Source organism: Castor canadensis, chromosome 7, assembly GCF_047511655.1.
Source record: "Castor canadensis chromosome 7, mCasCan1.hap1v2, whole genome shotgun sequence".
Classification (NCBI taxonomy): Eukaryota; Metazoa; Chordata; class Mammalia; order Rodentia; family Castoridae; genus Castor; species Castor canadensis.
The window spans coordinates 72,577,172-72,586,752 of record NC_133392.1 but is presented as its reverse complement, the minus strand read 5'-3'; the positions used below and the strand labels follow the sequence as shown (position 1 = coordinate 72,586,752).

General features: G+C 41.0%; 1 pseudogene; it reads left to right on the top strand.

Annotated features, from left to right (window-relative positions):
• Positions 1–946: 946 nt before the first annotated feature.
• LOC109700038 (small ribosomal subunit protein eS26-like) lies at positions 947–1,321 on the top strand (annotated as a pseudogene).
• Positions 1,322–9,581: the final 8,260 nt, after the last annotated feature.

The following is a 9,581-nucleotide window of genomic DNA, read 5'->3' as shown; positions in this document are numbered from 1 at the left end:
GAATTAGGCTATGCAGTAACATTCCTGGCTTGTTTGTTGAGATAGTTTCTCAAGAACATTTTTCTCTGGCTGGCCTTGAACCATGATCCTCCTGATCTCTGCTTCCCAAGTAGCTGGTATTACAGGAGTAAGTCACAGTCACAGCATGTGGACTGCATATTTGGCTTTCAAGCCAAGGTATGTGAGGATGGCAGCCATTTAAGTGACTTGGAGGAAACAGAATTCATTTCTAGGAAGAAAAGCAGGCTTTTGCATGGGTTAATTGCCACCAATGTCCTCTGTGCATGTGCCTTTAGAAAGCCATAAGCAGCAGCTATGTCAGAAATCTGTCATGCTGGAGGTTAGTACCACTGTGTTGTCCAGGTGCTTGCTCAACCAACTAGGCATAGGGCTGGCTCTTAGGATAATGGAAATGCAGAGGGGAAGGGCAATTTGGTGGCAGTGCTTGAGGACATGTGAATGGCAGAGGAAATAACCTGGGGACCCTAGTGGACATCCTGGCTTAGCTTGACTTGGGAAGGACTCAATAGCCTCAAGATTTTCCATGAAGGACACTGAACACTCAGAGCATACCCAGAAGAGGAGTGTGGACATGTAGGTAGTCAAGCAAGGCTAAGATGGGAGACAAGGCCCTGGAGACTAGTAGGCAGTAGAGAAGGGAAGAGCAGCCTTCCTAAGTCCTCAGGAGATATTCAAGTGGAACTTTATGTACTCTCTGCTCAGTATGCTGGGAAGAATGTCATTATTAGCATCACAACAATAACAAAGGTGTCATAACGCCCTAGATTTTCTTTAATGGGCATGTTTCTGCCTATACGGCAAATAGCTTTTGAGGTATAGAGATATGATTTTAGGCAGAGAGACTAAAACAATTCTATTCTTAGAGGTAGAGCTACTTCATTTAGTGGAAAAATTCATGAATAGTGGTATCAGAAATGTCTAACAAATGCTCTCTGTGGTCCGCGCTTCCAAGAGGACCAAAAAAAGGAGGAATAATGGTTGTGCAAAAAAGGGCCAAGACCACGTGCAGTCTATTTGCTGCACAAACTGCGCCTGATGCGTGCCCAAGGACAAGGCCATTAAGAAGTTCATCATTCAGAACATAGTAGAGGCCGCAGCTGTCAGGGACATTTCTGAGGCGAGTGTCTTTGACGCTTATGTGCTTCCCAAACTCTGTGTGAACCTGCATTACTGCATAAGTTGTACCATTCACAGCAAGGTGGTCAGGAATCAATTTCATGAAGCCTAGAAAGACCAAACACCCCCACCCTGATTTAGACCTGCTGGTGCTGCTCCACAACCTCCACCAAAGCCCATGTAAGGAGCTGGATCCTTAAGGACTGAAGAAAAACTGTCTTGTGTTTTCTTCAGAAAAACTGTCTTCTGGATTAGAAAAAAACTGTCTTCTGGAATAAAATAAAATTGAAATTATGCTTAAAAGAAGAAGTGTCTAACAATAAAAAGATGGTATCAATAATTACAGTTAACACACACAGACCCACCCATATTTGTTACCATGGTTTATGTGGAATTCTAAGCTTTTTTTTCATATATTAACTCATTCATTCCTCACAAAAACCAGGTGTTTGTATTATCCCTGCTTCATATCTGTAGATTTCCTCTTTTATATCTGTTTATGTCTCAGGCGCAGAAGGGTTAAGTACCTTTCCTAAATTCACATGGATTTCTGGGGGAAAAGTAATTTGAACCTAGGCAGCCTTCTTTGAGGCTCCTGGTGGTGCTGCCTCATGTCAGACATGGGACCATAGGCAAGGCAGTCTTGTCTACAATGGGGACCCTGAAACTGATACCTCTGGGATTTGAATGGGGAATATACCTGGTTCTACCAGCACCTGGCTCACAGTAGCCAAAGGTCTCCCCCCACCTCCCTTTGGTGCCATTCTTTAGAGGACAGGGTGTGATTTGTCTTTCTGGTGGTTAGGGGAAATACAATCAGAAGCACTGGATTTCTGAGGTTTAGAAACAGAACAATTAAAAATTATCCATTTTTAAAATATTGTGGTAAAACATACACAACATAATATTTGCCATCTTAATCATTTCTAGTATACCATTGTGTTTGTTTGACTTTTCTCATCACTGACAAAATACCTGACAGAATAATTTGAGGAAGAATGTATTTTAGCTCATGGTTTCAAAGGGTTCAGTCTATGGTCACTTGGATCTGTGTTTCTGGACCTGGTGTGAGGCAGAACACCATGACGTCAGGAGTGTGAGGATGAGGAAGCCGTCTACTGTATTGGTAGACAGTAAGGAGAGCAGAACAGTTTACATCATGGCAGAAAAGAAGCAGAGTGCAGCAGGAACAGGAAGGGCAAGGGCAAGACGCTAACTCAGTGACATGGAATGCAAGCATCACCACCGTCCCTCCACAGAATGTTTCACACCTTGCAAAACTAAAACTCTCACCTACTAGACAACAGCTCACTACTAATTCCTCCTTCCAGTCCTGGGAAGCCACCATTTTAGTTTGCCTCTAGGAATCTGAGTACTCTAGGAATTAGATACCTCATTTAAGTGAAATCATATAGCACTTGTTTATTCATTTGCCAGAGTGTCCTCAAAGTTCACCCTTCCTTCCTTCCTTTTCAGGCTGAATGATATTCCATTGTATTTATGAAACACATTTTCATTATTAATTCATCCATTAATGGGCATTTGGGTTGCTCTCACCTTTTATCTGTTATGAAAAATGCTGCAATGAACATGGGTTTACGAGCATCTGATTGGGTCGATCCTTTCAAAGATTTTGGATATAAATGCAGAGATGGTGGGTGGAATGTATTATAGGTCTGTTTTTAATTTTTTTGGTGAAACATCATATTGTTTTACATAATGGCTACACCATTTTACATTCTCACCAGTAAGTACATAGGATACTAACTTCTCCACATCCATCTCTAAACTGAAATGGGGTAATTTTGATGATTGATAGCCGAGGTATATGGACCTCTTCATTTTGAGGAAAGAAAAAATGGAAGTCAGCAAATGCACTATATGTATCTTGACAACTCCTGCTGGGATAAAAGCATGAGACAAGTGGACTATTTCCTCAAATATGAGGCAGCTGCTGAGTCAAAGGGGGAAAGACTGTGGATTTCTAATACAATGAATATGACACTTGTCCTGCTTGGTGATACACACAGTGTGACTGGGCCTTCTATGGCTTTGAATGGTTTATCACAGGAAGGTTCATGTAATGGAAATTTGGTCTCCAATATAGATATTGAGAGGTTATGTGATCTTCAAGAGGTGGGGTCTAGTGGAATGCAATTAGGCCATGGGACATCCTCTCATGAATAGATTAATGTCTTTTTTGGAGGGCCTAGATTAGGTCTTGCAGGACTGCTTTATTTTCTGTGAGGGTGAATTCTTATAAAATGTGTCAACCTGTGCTTGCTCTCCCTCTCATACCTGTGCTCTTCCACATGCTTGCACTCCCCTCCCACTTTTCCATCTGAGTTGACTCAGAATGAGGGCCTCGTAAGCACCACGCTCAGGGACCTGCATAATGGTAATCTGAATAAACCTCTTTCCTTCATAAATTATCTAGTCTCAGGTGTTTTTTTTTTTTTTTGTAGTAACACAAAATGGGCTAATTCAAAGCCTTTTTCTCCTAAGTGGTAAATGATAGGGTTTGGTCTACAAGAGGTCTCTGACACTTTCCTACTTGGAGAGTCTATGTGTCTCCATGAGAGGTTGAGAAATAGAAGCTCTTGAGATCTGTTAAGTGTGGAGGCTAGCTCAGAGACTGGAAAACTCTGGGTCAGCTGACTGTTAGATCTGGCTGTGAGTCTATACAGCATCCAGGAGCAAAAAAAAAGATGAGCAGGTACACCCCTGTCCTAGAAAGGGCCACTCTTGGTCCTAGCTGACTTCTTCCTTTTGGGAATGTTAGCCCAAAGTAGTAAGATCTCCTGATTTTTCAACCAAGGCATGACATTCATCTGAAGTGAAACTTTACAATTGTTTATATAATGTCTCTCTTTTGTTCTCTCTCTCTCTCTCTCTTTTTTTTTTTTGTGATATTTGGTATGGAACTCAGAGCCTTGCACTTGTTAAGCAAGCACTCTACCACTTAAGCCATGTGCCCAGCCATTCCAAATGTTAAATATTGATAACTGATTCAAAACTAAAAAAGCACTCTGAGATCAAACAAAATATTTCCAGGTAACATTTGGCCTGAAAAATCATTGTTTGCATTTCCTGATCTTAAGCAGTGAACTACAAATGCTAGTCTGTGGGTCCTGCAAGGTTCTGAAAAGGCATCTTTGGTCACTGATGTTCTTTGCAGACAGGTTGGTGACCTTTTGGGAGCTCCAGGCTGTGTGGCACAAAATTCAGTGGACATAAAGGGAGGCCCAGCAGCCTCCACTTGTAGGCCTAACTTTGTCCCCTTCTCCCTCAGAAGAAGCCAGAAGGCCTAGCTAGTTATGTGGGAATTCTGATTTCTTGGCATAATTTAGTCTTCTCATAACATTGTAATCTTTTTGTTCCTGTACTAAGGAGGATTTGGCAGGGTGATCAAAATTTCAAGGCCAGCCTGGACTATATAGTGAGGCTGTGTCTCAAAAAGTTAAAAAAAAAAGTCCAACTTGAATGAAATAGAAATAGAATTGTGTGTTTCTTCAATTTCAGTGAAGTGTATGTAGATTTTTTGTCAATATACCAAGTGTTTTGACAAAAGCTATGATGAAGTCAGCATGCTGGCCCAAGTTGTCATTCTAATGCTACTTCCTATGATATCATTGAACACAGATCCCAGGCCAATAAACTCATTAGCAGTTCTCTGAAATGGATTTAGTATCCTTTATCAAAAATGCTTGGAACCAGAAGTCTTTTGGATTTTAATTTTTTCAGATTTTGGAATATTTGCGTATGCATAATGAGATATTTTAGGGATAGGACTGAGGTTGATATATAAAATTCATTTATACAACACTCTGAAACCAATTTTAGTTATATTTTTAGGACATCTGCATTTTGATTGTAGCCCATCACATGAGGTCAGCACTAAAAGTTTTTGAATATTGGAACATTTTGAATTTTGGATTTTCAGATTAAAAATGTTCAACCCGTGTAAGCGTGCTCCGTGTCCTTATTTTTAGTATATGATCTTTCTCTCTTAAGTGTGTTCCATTAGCTGAACTTTAAAAGACTCAACTACTGAGTTGATGGGGGAAGTAAAGCCTATTATAGCAATTATGATTTCCAAAGTTTAAAGTCATTCTTGCCATCTTATTTTGTTTTCTCTGTCATTCTTTTTCCCTCTTCCCTTTAATTCCCTGGAGGTAATCAGGCATTGCTTGTTTTTCCCCTGTGGAACTGTGTCCTTCACAATCTTTATGGACTCTGCCCCACCCTCCTCCACGTTAACATGCTATTTCTTTCCTCTGCTTCAAGGCTCTTCAGTCCCATATTTCATTTTGAGGTTATCTAAGATTTTAGTTTCAGTCAGCAATTTGTTAACTCTTGTTTTTTGCAAATTTGAGCCAATGGTTATTTATACTTAACCACAGGTTTCAGTGATTTGTTTTCATTTACTTCTTGTATCTCACACCATTTTCGTATTTGTATTAATTTTTCTACTATTATCCCATTCTTCACCTATGTTCTCTCTTATTAGTATTAGTTTGGCTGATACAAAATTTTATGTTCAAAATTATTTTCTCCAGAATTTTGAAGATTGGCTTCTTTGTTATTATTATTTTCTTGCTATCCAGAGTTTCCAGTAAGAAAAGCTAATGTCAGTCTTTTTTTCATTCCACTCTGGTGACATTCTTTTAAATTTTGCCTTTTCTCGAGGTTTTCTCTTTATTGTTTATTTATTCTCACTGTTGTGAAATATAGTCATTGGATTCCAGGTGCATGTCTTTTCTTTCCAGTGGACCTAGCACTTGGCCGGCCCCTTCAATATGAATATAAACTTTCTTCATCCCTGAGAAATTTTCTTTTTTCTTTGATTAGTGCATGCCCTCCATTTTCCTTCCATTCTCCTTCTGGAACTCCTATGGAGTTCCTGGACTAATGCTGGGACTTCTAAGTATATCTTCAATGTTTCAATCCCACATACCTCCTAATTTTGCATTTCTTACTAGAAATATTTGTACATGACAAACAACCACAAAATAGAGTGGCTTAAGAAGACAACATATAATTTTGATGATTCTGAGATTGGCAAGGCCATTTCTGCTCTATGTCATGTTGGCAGGGGTCCCCAAGTGGCTTCATTTTTCTGGGATCTCAGCTGAGGTACCAAGGATATTTTTCCCTATAGATTCTCTTGTCACGTAGTGTCAACCTCCATGGCTTCTGCACGTGGCCCTTCTCCCCAACAGGGTCACTGAGGCTTTCTCATGGCATGGCAATTGGGTTTCAAGAAGGAGCATTCCAAGAGGACAAGCCTTGCCTGCATCAACCTGCTAATGTCCCTTTGGTCAAAGTAAGCCCCATGGGCAAGCCTAAGTCAATGTGGAAGGTTACTCTATGTGTTAGTCAGCTTTCTGTTGTCATGTCATGACAAATACCTGAGATAAGCAACCTAAAAAGAAAGAAAGATTTATTTTTGCTCATGGTTTCAGTCCATGAGCCTATGGCAACATAGTATATCATGGCAGTAGGAACATGTAGCAGAAGAGGTTGATCACCACATAGTGGCCAGAAAGCAAAGGAGAAAGAGAGGGAAAGACTAGGGTCCTAATATCCCTTCAGAAGCACACCCCCAGTTACCCAAATTCCTTTCACTAGGTCCCATCTCCTAAAGGATCCACCACTTTCCAGTAGTGCCACTGCCTTCCACACATGGTCTTCAGTTGGGGGAACATTTGCTGTCCAAACCATAATACTCTAGAAGGGCTTAAAATCTAAGATGCAGGCTGTTGGAGAGGTCAACGATATAATAGCTCACTAAATCTGGGCTCTGGTTGTCCATTTTTTTTGGTCAATCCTGAGGGGATTGAAATCAAGGTCTTGCACTTGCTAACTAGGCACTCATATCACTTGAGCTACAGTTTCAGTCCTTTTTGCTTTGGTTATTTTTGAGATAGGGTCTTACTTTATGCCTGAGTCGGGACACTCATTTAATGAATGAAGACTTTTGCTGTCTCTTCTGAGGCTTAATGCCTTCCTGAGACATTGTGCAGCTTCTCTTAGGGCACACCTTATCTGGTCTCATCCTTGGGGGAAGTGCCTCTTGTTCATTGACCGGCTTTGGAGGGGTGGAGAAATAGAAGATGCTTACCTCCTTTGCTGACTGGAGTTCAGATTCCTGAATAAACCTACTAAGCTCTATGTAGCTGCCTCACTCCTACTATCTTTTGTTTCTTAGCTCCACAGTGTTTCAGTGTTTACCTGCAGAGTTTCAGGTACCAGCATCCTTCTTTTTCTTGGTTGTCTCCTTCAGAATCTTCTCTTCTCCTTTTCTTCCCCACTAGAGATGTGAAGCTGCCCTTTGAGAAATACAAATTGGGTTTTCTTCCAGAAATATATTTACCTTTGTCTTTTTTCCCCAAAAGGTGTTTTACGAAGTCTTTGTGCTTTAAATAATCACATTTTAATTATATTTAGCAAATATTTGTTGAGTGGCTCAATTAATGTGCAAGAATTTATTGGATGGACTTAATGAGAAATGTTATTGCAAGCATTTGTGTTGACAGTACTCTGAGAGGTCACCTAGACTAGTGATTCTTAAACTGCTTAAAATCCATTAATGGTTTTTTATAGCACCTTTAATGAAGCCCAGCTTTTTTAGTATTTCTCAGATTACCTTTTGTGGTCCATGCAGTGTTTAATTCTGTGGTTTTATCTCTTATCCGTAGTTGTTTTCTCTTCTATGTTTGAACCAACATTTAGTCAGCTCTTCAAAGTGTTACTGTCTCATAATTCATTCATGGGAGGCTGTCTGCTAGGAAGAGTCTCTTCTCTTTATCAGCTACTTAGGTCCAACATGTCCTTTAGATCCATTGTCTGTTCACCCAACCACAGCAACTTCCCATTGCCAAAATTGGGTTAAAATCTCCTCTGGTATGTTTTATTATTTTACTTTGTATTTCTTTGTGTGGTTCTGGGGTTTGAACTCAGGGCCTTGAACTTTCTAGGCAGGCACTCTACTACTTTAGCCATGCCCCCAGCTTCAGATTATTTTAAAATCCCCTGTTTGAACACCTGTCATGCTGCATTGTCATTACAATGTCTAATCTGGTTCACCCAAGTGACTATAACTTGTGGGATAGCAGGGACTGTACTGGGCTTCCTGCTGGTATCATGGTGTTGGACCTTTTGCCTATCACCCCACCTATCACTATCATGTAGGGACCATATGTGGTGCATGGGACTTTTACAAAATTGGGAGAAGTATTTCCATTATTGTTGGCATTTAAACATTATGAGAACTGTGTTTAATACTTTTATGTATTCAGATTTGGAAAAACTTCCCACTGAAAACATAGTTGTGCTTCTGAAAGAGTTTGAAAATCTTGGTCTGAGACAATGCTTACATTTCTCAGATACAGAATGGATTCTAGCATGGGGAGTAGCTTATCAAGTTTCATATCTTCCTGAATGACAACAGAAACTAAATCACCATCTTGACTCCCCCCTGTCATCCAGCCTCTATTATGGGCTAGGGGACATTGCTATCTCATCTGACCCTTTCCCTCCCCCCAGACACTGGTTTCAGTGTTCTGCCCTCAGCCTTCACTGTGGTGCCTACCACCATCCCCTCCCCACCAAGGATGAAGACTATCTACTGTAAAGCTCTCTCATCACTCATATTTCCTAGTATGCTTAATCACCAAACCCTAACAGGATTTGTCCAGAAAAGGCTCATTGTTAATACCATGTTAAGAAAGTCCAATCTCTCTGTAGGTTCCAAAGCCCTTGTGTGTCAGACATCTCATGAATCTCACCAGTTAAGAGAAATCAGCAGTGTGGTTTTATCATCCTGTTTTATAGCTAAGGAAATTAGACTGGAGGGGTGACATGAAATATCTGAAATGGGTCCCAGACAGGGAAGGACAGAGACAGGAAGAATGGGAACTCCTCACCATCCCTTCTAGGGATTGCACAGGCACTAGCTGAACAGCATAACAAGTGCTGTATGTTCCCCTTGACAAGATACAGAGTGCAACACAAGACAAATCTGCACAAGGTGGAGCAGGACGTTAAATGGGAACTTCCTCATTTTGTCATTCAGTGAGGGACATTATGGGTGCGGTGTTGCATCATCCTCATTCCCTCTTCAAGATGAGACACTGATTCCTCAGCCCCAGGGAGGACTGACTGCAGTTGGTTGATTGTGGTATTCTCTGGGACCTCCTCTATGGGTGACAGCCTTCCTTATCCAAGTTTATGTCTCTTCCCCAGGGTATCCTGAATCCAGGGCTGGTAGATGTGGAGGCGTAGAGACTCAGTCTTTTGGCATCCCTCCAGGAAGGGCCAACCCAGCCTGAGAACTCTCTGACTTATCATCTGACAACTGAAACTCCACCTCTCCCTCTACCCAATCCTGCTACTTCTCTTCTTTGCAGGAGCTCCTCCTGACTGTGCTCTCCAATGAGCCT